Genomic DNA, 9,277 nt, shown 5'->3' on the forward strand with positions numbered 1-9,277 from the left:
ATGGGTTATATAGATGTGTATTATTCAGTTTCTATATATTGAGGGATTTTCCAGAGATGTTTCTATTACTGATTTCTACCTTAACTCCGCCATGGTCAGATATACCTGGAGCCCCAAGGCCAGGTATATGGGTGTTCATTAATGAATAAGATACCATATTCAAAACCTTATATGGCCAATGATAATCAGATTTCCTAGGGGAAAAAAAAAAAACTAAACCTTATATGCCTTGAATCCTTCTACTTTTATTGAGACTTAATTTATGATCTAGATATGGGTTACCTTAGTAAATACACCCTAGTGAATGTTCTGCACTTTGAAAAGAATGTATATTCTGCTATTGTTGGGTGGAGTGTTCTGTGAGTGTTAATGTACACAGCTTATGCATGTAAATAAGGACTGGAAAGGAAATTGAACCAATATTTTAAAAGTAGATTTTACTGTTCATTAATGAAGTTTTTTTCTCTATGTAAACTGCTTGAATCACATGAAGGAAAATTATGGTTTGGATTGGTGTAACTACCCTTCCAAAATGATTCTTAAAGATCCTATTCCCTGTTGTTTATGTCCTTGTATAGTCCCTTCCCACACTGCATACGGGCTAACCTCTGTGGTTTGTAGAATAATACATAAGCAACCATTTGTGACTTCAGATGCGAGGTCATAAAAGGCATTACAGTTTCTCCCTTGTCTCTTGAAACATTCACTTTAGGATGACCCAGTCTCTGCAGTATGAGCAGCCTTGTTTCATACTCACCCCTGTGGAGAGGAACTGAGTCCTCCAAACAACAGTCAGCAGCAACCTGCCAGGCACATCAGGGAGCCACCTGGGAAGGAGAGCCTCCATTCCCAGTTAAGTGTTCATATGACTACTGCCTGTTAAGAGACCCAAGCGAGAACTGCCTAGCAAAGCCACACCTGAATTTCTGGCCCATAGAAATTGTGAGAGACAATAAATGGTTATTGTTGTGTTAAGCCACTAAGTTTTGAGCAATTTGTTATGGAATAATTTTAAAAACCTCATGCTCATAGGTTTTAAAGTATACATTTATTAAAAGATCACATTCAAGCTTCTTCTCAAAGTTCATCTTCTTTGAGAAGTTTTTCCTAGCCAACCTAGTGGAAATAGCCCCTGAACTGATTCTATCCCTTTGCTCTGCTTCTTCCTCTTAATGTTTATACCTGGAAGTAGTTTAGAATTGTACGTGTGTGTGTATCTTTCTTCTCTTTCTTTTACACAAAAGTGGAAGCCCCATGAGAATAAGGACCATTTGTTCACTACTGCCTAGAACCTGGAGAAGGAAATAGCAACCCACTCCAGTACCCTTGCCTGGAAAATTCCACAGACTGAGGAGCCTGGTAGGCTACAGTCCATGGGGTCACAAAGAGTCGGACACGACTGAGTGACTTCACTTGCACTTGCTTGCCTAGAACCTAGATGTTTAGAATACTACCTGGTGTATCAGTGGCACTCTACCAATAATTGTTGAAAGAGTGGATAATAACAAAATCATTAGTATTCTCATTTGCCTTAATAGTATACTTGGATTTTATTTTGAGAATGTGGGTATGTATAGAGACTATGAACCACGTGTGGATTTGTACTAACTACTTTTCCTAATGTTTTCATTAGAATCATTTTTATAGCAACAGTTCTTGTTGAGTCCTTTCTCTTAACAAGGCATTGTGGTAGGTAGCCTCTGAAATGGCTCTTAATGACTTCTGAGTCCTGGTGCTCATGTCCTTGTACAGTCCCCTCCCACACTGAATAGGGTTGACTTGTGCAACCAATAGAATATTACAGAAATGCATGTGACTTCTGAGGTTAGATCACAGAAAACATTGGAGATTTTACTTAAAAGACATTTGGGATTTGATGTACAATGGTAGCTCAGATGGTAAAGCATCTGACTACAATGCAGGAGACCCAGGTTCAATCCCTGGGTTGGGAAGATCTTCTGGAGAAGGAAATGGCAACCCACTCCAGTACTCTTGCCTGGAAAAATCCCATGGATGGAGGCGCATGGTAGGCTACAGTCCATGGGATCACAAAGAGTCGGATGAGACTGAGTGACTTCACTTTTCACCTCATTACAAATTAATTTCTTCCAAAAATGTTTAAAAATGAAAAGGAGGGTGCAACTAAAGTTTCTGAGTGATTCATTATGTAAGTGTGGAGGAGGCAATGGCAACCCACTCCAGTACTCTTGCCTGGAAAATCCCGTGGACAGAGGAGCCTGGTAGGCTGCAGTCCATGGGGTCACTAAAAGTCGGACACGACTGAAGCAACATAGTAGCAGCAGCAGCAGCAGCATTATGTAAGTGAGGAAAGTCATTTAATGATGACAAGTTCATTAAATCATGTTTGATAGTAGCAGCCAAAGAAATATATTCAGAGCAAATAAACTTGCTTAAGAGTATTAACCTTTCTGTGAGAACAGTTAATCAGAGTTAAAGACATTGAGAGCAATATCAATTGTTAATTAAAAAACAAAGGGGTATCAATTGGTTTTCCTTGACTTATTTTTTGTAATATTAATAGCTTCTTGAGTTTTAATGAACATACCATATAATTCACCCATTGAAAGTGTACAATTCAGAGTTATACAACCCCCACCAGAATCAATTCTTATTACTCCCCAAAGAAATCATGTACCCATTAGCAGTCATTACCCATTCCCCAACAAGCACCCAGCCATAGGTAATCACTAATTTCTTTCTATCTCTATAGATTTCCATATTATGAACATTTCATATAAATGGAACCACACCGTGTATTGTCCTTTGTGACTGACTTCTTTTAGTCAGCATAAGGTTTTCAAGGTTCATTTACAGTGTATCATTTGTTTTCCATCTTTTGGCTATTATGAATAATGCTACCGTAGACATTCATGTGCAAGGTTTTGTGAGGACCTTTTTTTTGTAATTTTCTTGGGTGTATACCTAGGACTCTGGGTTATATGATAGCATTATGTTTAAACTTTTGAGGAAGGCAAGAGAAAAAAAAGAACCTCTGTGCGTATTTTAAAAATTGGGTATTTGTCTTTTGTCTTTTCACTTTCTTTTTATTTTTTTAAATATCTATTTACTTATTTATTTATTGGCTGGCTGGGTCTTTGTTGCTGCAAGAGGTCTTTCTTTAGCCGCAGTGCACTGGCTTCTCATTGCAATGATTTCTCTTATTGAAAAGCACAGACTCTAGGCACATGGGTTTCACTAGTTGCTGCATATGGGCTCAGTAGTGGTGGAGCATGGACTCCAGAGCAGTGGCTCACTAGCTGTGGTGCATGGGCTTAGTTGTTCCTCATCATGTGGGATCTTCCTGATCCAGGCGATCAAATACGTGTCTCTCGCAGCTCCTGCATTGGCAGGCAGATTCTTTACCACTGAGTCACCAGGAAAGTCCTGTCTATTCACTTTCTTGATGCTGTCTTTTTGAACCACAAAACATCTTAATTTTGATGAAGTCCAGTTCATGTTTTTCTTTTGTTGCTTGTACTTTTGGTATCATATCTAATGAACCATGGCTATTCCAGATCTTGAAGCTTTATGCCTTTGTTCTCTTTTAAGAGTTTTATAGGTTTAGCTCTTACAATTAGGGCTTGGATTATTGTGAGTTGATTTTTGTATGTGCTGTGAGGTAGGAATCCAACATAATTCTTTTACATATGGATATCCAGTTGTCCCAGCACAATTTGTTGAAAAGACTATTGTTTGCTCATTGAAAATTGTCTTAGAACCTTGTTGAATTTTTCAACCATAAATATGAGGATTTATTTTTTGACTTTCAATGCTATTCCATTTAGATATAGGTACTTGAATCTTGATGAGTACACAGTTGTCGCTGATATCAGTCAGTTGTTTATCTGAGGAATCAATATTGAGTTTGAAAAAAAAAAAAAAAATATTGAGTTTGAAGTGACTAAAGAATTACCTCTAAGAGTAGTCTGTGTGGAACAACTACAAAAGAGAATGTTTTCAAGGAAGTTGTGAAAACCCTAATTCCGTACAACCTGCAGTTGAGTTGAATAAGATACGTTAAATTGATGGTGGTACTGGTGGCTCAGTGGTACAGAATTCACCTGCCAATGCAGGAGACATGGGTTTGATCCCCAGGTCGGGAAGATACCCTGGAAAAGGAAATGGCAACCCATTCCAGTATTCTTGTCTGGGAAATCCCATGGACAGAGGAGCCTGGCAGGCTACGATCCATAGTGGCACAAAAGAGTCAAAAACGACTTCGTGACGAAGACAACAACAAACGAACATGTGTGGAGGAGAAAAAACTTATTTGAACAGATTTACAAAGCTTTGGAAAATGTAAGGTGTTTAAAGCCTTGTAAATATTTGAATTTATCATGTATTGTCTTACTAACAGCATCAAGAGTGAACTTTATTTCCTCTTCTGGATTTAACCATCATGTGTTCCAGGAACTTTTTTTTTTTTTTTTTCAGAAATATACCTGAATATCCTCACTTGCTATACCACATCGCAGTTTGATGGCTTAGTAATGGTAAAATATTATTGTGATTATTTGAGCTCTGGACTGAGATGGAAACTTTTTTTAATGGTGGTAAAATACATATAACATAAAATTTAATATTTGGCCAATTTTTTGTGTACCATTCAGTGACATTAAGCACAATCATCACCACTATCTATTTCCAAAATTTGTTTCATCTTGCAAAATTGAAATGCTATACCCATTAAACAATAATTCCCCATTCCCTTCACTCCAGCCACTGAAAATTACATAGTACTGTCTCTATGAATTTAACTATTTTTGGTACCTCTTATAAGTAGAATCATAACAGTATTTGTCTTTTTGTGACTGGCTTATTTCATTTAGCATAATATCCTCAAGGTTCATTCATGTTGTAGCATGTGCAAATTTTTCTTCCTTTTTAAGGTTGATTAATATTTTGTTAATGAATATACCACATTTTGCTTATCCATTCATCTGGGTTGCTTCCACATTTTGGCTATTGCAAATAATGTTGTCAGTTGGATTTTTGTGAATGAGAAGTGCCCTCAGCCACTGTTGAACACTAAATGGCTTGGAAATCAGCTTTTATTGAAGATTCAATCATGTTTCTTAACAAGTTCAACCTAAATTACAAAGCAAACTGTATATATGTGAAATTTTACTACAGTCAATTCATTTCGGCAACAATAATTTTTTTAATCACAAACAATATCAAGTTGCTTTATATACTTCCTGTGCTGTCCAAAGATACAAGTAAAATGTCTATTACCATACAAATTTGCAGCATATGTCTTTTCTGAGCTCAAACTGCAGTACCTATGGAAGTTCTGGACTTTACAGCAGTGAAAGCACGGAGTCCTAAACACCGGACCATCAGGGAATTCTCAGTAATTAATATTCTTAAGTAATATTACATATCTGTATTTGGCAATACCTACCTGTGAAAAGATGTTTTTGAAAATGAAATACATGAAATTTTACTACAGATAAGCACTAACAGAAGAATATCTGGCAAAGTACAAGTGGGGAAAAAAAATCTGAAATCACATTTGATGATAGGAAATAATAACTTTGAATTCCAAGTAAGTGAAATGTTATCCTCATCCCCTGCCCAAAAAGAAAAATTATTATTCTCATTACAAATAATTCTTTATAATTACTTGAATTACAAAGCTTAATTACTACATTTTGAATTTCATGAAAAATTTATGGAAAAAATTTTAATCTACTATTTTGTACCTACACAAAATCCTTGATTTTGCCACTTGGCCTGTAAAACCTGAAGTATTTACTATCTGGCCTTTACAGAAAAATTGCCAATCCCAGAAAGAAACAGAGAGAAAAGAGCTAAAGATCAAGTGTTCAGACATCTTGGAGAGTGTGGCATCTCAAAAACCAAGAGAGGAAAGTGTCTCAAACAAGAGAAGATGGTTCATTGTGTAAAACAAAAAGGTAAAGACAAAGATTCAACTTTTGGATCTGACAGTATGGGAATCGATGGTTACCTTGGTGACTGGTTTCAGCATGGTGGTAGCACACAAGATAGAGAAGACAAGGTAAAAAAAGTAAATAATGCATCTCAAAATGTTTAGCATTTGCCTGATACATAGTGTGTACAGTAATTATCACTGAAGCAGAGATTGTCCGTGCCCACCCATGTCCCTCACCTCCACTATTTCAGAAATGTCAGTGTACCTTTAGTTTATGCAGATGTTCCTGATTTTATTTGCCCCCAAAACATTTCTGGCTGCTATAGTTTGCTCTACTTACATGCAACAGGCCAGAGTTGCTAGAAAGCCTTCAACAGTGATCAATAGGAGTAGTTCTCCAGCTCTCTGACCCCTCAAATGCAGTAACTAATATAAGTGTTCTCTAGTTTTCCTGAGCATTCCCCAGAAGGATTAAGAATGGGAAAACCTGGTACTTGTGCAATTTGAAACAACCACTCCCCAGAAATTTGCTTCTTAATCATGATGATGCTGGGAAAGACTGAAAGCAAAAGGAGAAGAGGGTGGCAGGGGATGAGAGGGTTAGATAGCATCATTGACTCAATGGACAGGAATTTGAGCAAACTCTGGCAGACAGTGGAGGACAGAGGAACCTGGCATGCTGCAGTCTATGGGGTCCTAAAGAGTCATGACTTAGCCACTGAACAACAAAAATCATGATACCACAGGTGACAGTGAAGATTTGGATTGATCATGGCCAGATGTTAACGTTTTCCAACTCAGGCTGAAAATGGCTCCAAAGTAAGACACAGAATTGAAACTATCTATATCCACATGGTGGAAAAGGCAATGGCAACCCACTCCGGTACTCTTGCCTGGAAAATCCCATGGGCAGAGGAGCCGGTAGGCTGCAGTCCATGGGGTGTCGAAGAGTCGGACACGACTGAGCGACTTCACTTTTCACTTTCATGCATTGGAGAAGGAAATGGCAACCCACTCCAGTGTTCTTGCCTGGAGAATCCCAGGGACCGGGAGCCTGGTGGGCTGCCATCTATGGGGTCACAAGAGTTGGACACAACTAAAGCGACTTAGCAGCAGCATATCCACATGGATTACTATCAACATTGACATAATTTTATTATTTCATTGTCATCTTCAACATTACTACTATTCCAGAACCATTCAACCAGGAACAGAAAAATTGCAACTTTCCATTTCAGAAATTTCTCAAAGTCCCATTTTAATGAACATTTAACTACTCAACTTTTCAATAGATGTCTTAATTTTATTTATTTATTTGCCATGCCACTCAGCTTGTGGAATCTTAGTCCCCACCCTACCCCACCCCCCACCCCCCCACCCCAACCCCACCAGGAATTGAATCCCAGGCCCCTTGAAGTGGAAGCTTGGAGTCCTAACCATTGGACTGCCAAGGAATTCCCTATTTATTTTTACTGAGGTATACTTGATTTAAAATGTTTGTGGTAATTTGTTAAAGCAGCAATAAAAACTAATACACACTCAAGACTCTTAAAAACCTTTGCCTTGCTGTGTCTGCTAATCCTAACCTACTACATCATGATTCTTACCCAATCCCAATCAAGCCTCCTAAACTGAAAAACCCCCTTAGTCCAGACCTCAAAATCTTATAAATATCCCAAATTCCCCTTGGAAATGCTACTGAAACCATTCAAGGTACTAGGCTCTTTTACTAGTAAGCAATAAACTCAGCTTTGACTTATCAACACATAATTTTGGTGATATATTTGGGGATGCCAACATTTGACAACTGTTTTATTCATTGCCTAGAACAGTACTTGGTATAAAGTAGGTGTTTAATAAACAGAACATTTGATAAATAATGAATAATTTATTTGAGTTTCTTAACGCAGAATAATATTTATGTAGGTACATTTATGACTTAGCAATTCATATATCTAGAAGTGCCTTTTAGAAAATCAGTTTAAAGACTGAATGCAATCTAGTGCATGGGTGTTTATATAAATTTTACTTATAATCATTAAAGTAGAAACCACCCAAATGCTCTTCAACTGATGAATGCCTAAACAGTCTGTGTTATAGTAATAGAATACTACTTAGCAATAAAGAGGGATAAATTACTGAGATATGCAATGACAATAGATAGATCTCAAAGGCATGCTAAGTGAAGGAAGCCATATCTAAAAGGCTACTTACTATATGATTCCATTCATGTGATATTCTGTAAAAGGTGATGTATAGGGACAGAAAGTACATCAGTGGCTGACAGGAACTGGGATTGAACTGAGGGGTTCATTATATAGGAGCAAGAGGAAATGATTAGGGGTAGGGATAAAGGAAATGCTCTATATCTTGATTAGGGTGGTGGTCACATAGCTGCACACATTTGTTAAAACTCATAGAATCAAACATTGAAAAGGATAAATTTTACTGTATATAAATTTTATTATTTTTGAAAATATTTGATTGATTCATTTGTAGCTGCACTGGGTCTTTGTTGCTGCACTGTGGGTTTCTCCAATAGTAGAGAGTGGGGGCTACTCTTTGTTGGGATTTCTCTAGTTGCAGCGAGCAGGGGCTACTCTTCCTTGGAGAGCCCGGAATCTAGGCACATGTGAGGGCTCAGCAGTTATGGCTCAGGAGCTTAGCTACCCTGTGGCATGTGGGATCTTCCCCATCAGGGATCAAACCCATGTCCCCTGCATTAGCAGGGAGATTCTTAACTACTAGATCACTGGAGAAGCCTCTATTTTTTCAACTTTCTTATTGAACTATAGTTGATTTATAATGTTGTGTTCAGCAAAGGGATTCAGTTTTATATTTATGTTTTTTCACTGTATGTCAATTACACCTCTACAAAAATCTGACTGAAAAAACCCCAGAAGTCTACTAAGAATTGCTGTTGCAACAATGTATACTGAATACTTTGTTCAAATATCGCCTGTTGATAAAATAGTCATATTTTTCTCAGAGATTTTTTTCTTTTAAAGTTTTATGGTTGGTATTTTCTGCTATTATGCCAATCAGTGCGGTTGACTTACATTGCTCTAGAATATGAAGTTAAAGACAGAAAATTCATTTTGTTAAAATGGATGTATCTGATTAAAATGTTATGAGTTGAGAAATAATTTTAGGAATTTTTTCTCTCACTGCTAAAAGGGAAGGGCATCCTTATTTGAATAAAAATGGCAAAGAAAAGTCCACCCTTATTTTTTCCACCCCTAGCCCCCCTTTTAGTTTTTAAGTAAGGTCTCATTTATATCAAAAAAACTGTCATGATACTTTATGGAACAAAAAGCATATTATCTTTTAATTTAGCCAAACATTTACTCCAAAATAAAT

The sequence above is a fragment of the Bos indicus x Bos taurus genome, chromosome 7 (assembly GCF_003369695.1).
Source record: "Bos indicus x Bos taurus breed Angus x Brahman F1 hybrid chromosome 7, Bos_hybrid_MaternalHap_v2.0, whole genome shotgun sequence".
Classification (NCBI taxonomy): Eukaryota; Metazoa; Chordata; class Mammalia; order Artiodactyla; family Bovidae; genus Bos; species Bos indicus x Bos taurus.